Source organism: Brassica oleracea, chromosome C9, assembly GCF_000695525.1.
Source record: "Brassica oleracea var. oleracea cultivar TO1000 chromosome C9, BOL, whole genome shotgun sequence".
Classification (NCBI taxonomy): domain Eukaryota; kingdom Viridiplantae; phylum Streptophyta; class Magnoliopsida; order Brassicales; family Brassicaceae; genus Brassica; species Brassica oleracea.
Window position 1 is genome coordinate 37221459 of NC_027756.1, and position 4212 is coordinate 37225670.

The following is a 4212-nucleotide window of genomic DNA, read 5'->3' on the forward strand; positions in this document are numbered from 1 at the left end:
CCCCTCTCAAAGAACGCAACGTCCTCGTTGCGGCCCACGACAAGTCTCAAGACGCTTCTCAGGTAAGAACTGAGATGGCTAACCAGCTCTGATACCACTTGTAACGCCCCGACCCGTCCACGGCTAATGGCCACCCACGCCCGCTCTCTCGGCCCGTGGGCCCCATCCCATCCGACGGTCGGTCCGTTAATTTTTGAAGGCTCGAAATCATTGTTTACTGACCCTGCAATCACCACCTGATCTTTTCCCATGCTTTGGCCTCACTCGCACGCTATCGCGAATCACTTCCCGATAGGTCACCCATCCTTCCACTACTCCAGCTCAAGCACGCTTAACTCTAGAGTTCTTTTAGGATGTGCTCCGAAAAAGGTAAGTCAACTTTGGTGACATAGATAGCCAAATCAATTCTCTTAAGCCTTTTTACATATCACGGGATGTTACACAAAGTATTACTATAAAGTCGACGTATTAATAATACATGAGAGCATGCATATTTGTGTTAATTTAATTAAGACAGTACAGACAAATTAACAGAAGAGACGTACGTGAGTCATCGTCGTTTAGGTTGCGCCGCATGTGCGATTGCTTTCAGACGTGACAGCATTTGAGATAAGTCGTTCTATGTGGTGGAATTAGGGTTTAAATGTAGCAGGTTTCGTTTCATGTATTAGCAAGTGAAGAAAAGGATATGAATCTGATCCATTTAATGATTTCGTTTATACTTAGTTACCTTGGACCGTTTCATTTTCTATATCGTTAGAAGATACGAAGCTAATCTGATCCATTTAATGTAGTTCTTATCTACAGGAGTTTAATGAGATCTTTCATTGCGATGGTTTGTTGTTGTTTTTTTTGCTAACCGAGTATCCTGGCCCCACCGAGGTGGTCCAGACTAGAGACCGAAGTGAGCAAGGACGCTGCCAGGGCGTCACCATGTGGCTCACCGTGTAACGGTCTTCGGTCTCGGATGCTGCAGCCCACATGTAAATTCCGCAGTGGCCAAGGCTCGAACTCAGGGGCGGGCTGGCACTCCAGCTGGAGCTCCTATACCACTAGACCAAAGCAACTTGGTTAAGATAAGGTTAATTGCCACGTATTATAACACATGTTTATACACATTAGTATGTAGATTGTATCATCAAATATTGCGACGTACTTGATGATATATAGTAATATTGAAATTTAAATGATCTTAGTAATATAATTGTTTGTGGCTTCATCAATTCCCCTAGCTGCAATGATCTCATCATGATTGAATATGTACATAATGATCGAAAATGAAACTGATCAGCGAGAAACGACATGCACAGTGATTTTCTAAAGTTTATCTACCCGCTCGGTTTATGTGAGATGATCATTGTGTTGGCTGGGTGTAGCGTATAGTTGTTATTTATATGATGAATCAAACTTTGTTTCATATTCCAAATAAAATAGAATAATTTTCTTACAAAAAAAAAAACAAAACAAAACAAAAACCCCCAGATAATTAACTCGGAAACAATTATAGACTGAGTTTGGCAAACTGTCACCTCTCGGTTTCGGTTTAAATTTCAACTAAAACCAAATCCGGTCTAATTAAGATAAGGTGTTAAAGGCAGTTTAGTAATAACTAGTATATTACCCCGTACTGCTTACGGGAATAAAAATGATTAATTTGTTATGTTAAACTAGTATGATTTGTAGCAAAATTGATTGTCCGATGTTAATTTTCCATGTATTATATTGTAATATTTGTAGATGATACTTGAGTCCTATTAAGAATTATAATTTTAATAACATTAAATTTTGATAAAATTATAGAATATTAAAAATTAAACGTTTTGAATAACAATAAATTGTATATGTTATGGGACATTATCAAACCGATAGTTCTTGATTTTAATAAGAAAGTTAGAATCATAACAATAAGCATAGGACTTGAAATTTTTAACAATTATATAAGTTTAGTTCCCACTAACACTATATTAACATTCTCTTCTTCTCTTTTTTGGACTATTTATTTGTAATATAACAAAAATAAAATATTAAACTTTTTAAAATTTTTACTGAAATTATTTATTCAAAAGTTTTGTATAATCTTCCTTGTATAAATATAAATGCCAAATTAAAAATAAAAATAAAAGATATTTTGGGGTTTTTTTGGTTGAACTTGCACTTTGAATCTTGAAGTTCAGATAAGACAAATATATATATATATATATAATCCTCAGTTTGTATAATAGACTTATATATGGATTTGTAAGAAAGTTGAATATGTTCTGTTAAAAAACATATTTGTAAAATAATTAAACCATAACAAACCAATTTGTACTCAATTTGATATAGCAGATTCAGATATATGTATTGTTACCTAAATTGCTGAAAAACTCTTGAGTTTTCCTTTCTTGTTTGACGAAAGCTTTGGAACTGGAGCATATTAAATACCATTTTCAACATAAATCATATAGAAGGAATTAAAAAGAATGCGACATCATTGAATGGAAAATAAAAGAAAATTAAGTTTGAAAAGGCTAAATACAAACGAGTATAGATTTAACTACACCCAAAACTCAGAAAAAAAAGAGAAGAAGATACGATGGTAAAGAAAAGAGATATGAAGTAAATTAGTTACTTGAAGTTATATAGAAGTTAAACTGTAAAACAAATCGTGACATGATTTTTAATTATAAATGACACAATTTTCCTTTCAAAATTTAACGTGTGTAACCGGTAAGAGAAAATTTAGGGATTCAATTTTATAAATGTTTCTGAAGATTCAAAGATTATTTTTAACTGATTTTATTTTTTTAAACAAAAAAATATGTGTTAGATTTTTATTGGGCAAGTGGCTTGTGATTTAGTATATAAGACTACTTGCAATGGGCTAGTTGAATTTTAGATTCAACAGTTTAATGCTTGCAATTGGCTAGTTGAATGAAACAAAATTGTTATGTGGATTACATTCAGTTGAATAAATTCAACCAGTTGAATTTTAAAAAAGTGGAGACACAGAGACACGTGGCGATAGGTGAGAGAGAGTGGGTTTACGAACAAACATTTGGTACCAAAAAATTTTGGAGTGGGTTTACGAACAAACATTATCTTTTAAAATAATGTTGTCATTTCATTGGTTGTTTTAAATTTTGGAAATTTTTTATCCCCTCAAATCATTAGAACTCAATTATTTTGAAACAATAAATTTTTTTAAAAAATAAACTTTATATCAAAATTCATAATTTTTTATGGTCTATAAATAGAGACTAGTTTCACTTCATTTGGATACCAAAAAAAATCCATCAATTTCACATAAATTTCTATTAATCTCCAATTTTTTTTTTTGTGTTTAAACTTCTTTTTTGGTTAAATGGATCACAATAATAATCCATTTAACACTCAAAATTCGTCAAATTTTCCTTTCAACTATCCAAATCCCAACAACTATCATTTTCAAAATCAACCTTCAAACACACCCCAAAATATACCAAATTATGGTTTTGCACCAAATTTCTTTATGCCATCATCTGTTCCAAACTATCCTCCGTATTATGGATCGGTGATGCCAAATTTATCTCAAAGGCCTCCTATTTCTTCAGCTTCAATGGGTAATGATGTTGTACCAAATATTGGAACAACCGAATTTCCAGAATTTTCTACACAAATAGGTCTTGGTGTCACGAGCGCTGTCAATGAAGGCACTCAAAAGAAAAATGAAGAAGATTCAACTCATGCTTGCCGCAAAAGCCCGAAATGGACCACTGATCAAAATTTGGTGCTAATTAGTGGTTGGATTAAGTATGGAACTGATAGTGTTGTTGGCAGGAACCAAAAAAGTGAAGCATATTGGGGGAAAATTGATGAGTACTGTAATGAGTATTGCTCATTTAATCCTCCACGAGATGGAGCTTCGTGCAGAAACCATTACAACTATATGAGCAAAAAGTTGAGCAAATGGGTTGGCGCGTACGATAATGCTACGCGTATGCAACAAAGTGGGTGGTCGGAGAATGATGTCCTAGCAAAAGCGCATGAAATATATTCAGGTGGTAAGAATGAACATTTCAATTTAATGTCAGAATGGCATGCTCTCCGTGATCAACCACGGTATGGTAGCCAGGTAGGAGGAAACAGTGGTTCAAGTAGTGGATCTAAGAGATCCCACGAAAATTATGCAAGTGACTCTAATTCTGTCGGATCTAGTGTTCGTCCAATGGGGAGAGACGCAACAAAAAAAAA

The 4212-nt window shown here is 34.0% G+C and overlaps 1 pseudogene; it reads left to right on the top strand.

Annotated features, from left to right (window-relative positions):
* The first annotated feature begins 3343 nt into the window (after positions 1–3343).
* LOC106314920 overlaps positions 3344–4212 on the top strand; it is a 2613-nt pseudogene continuing 1744 nt past the window's right edge.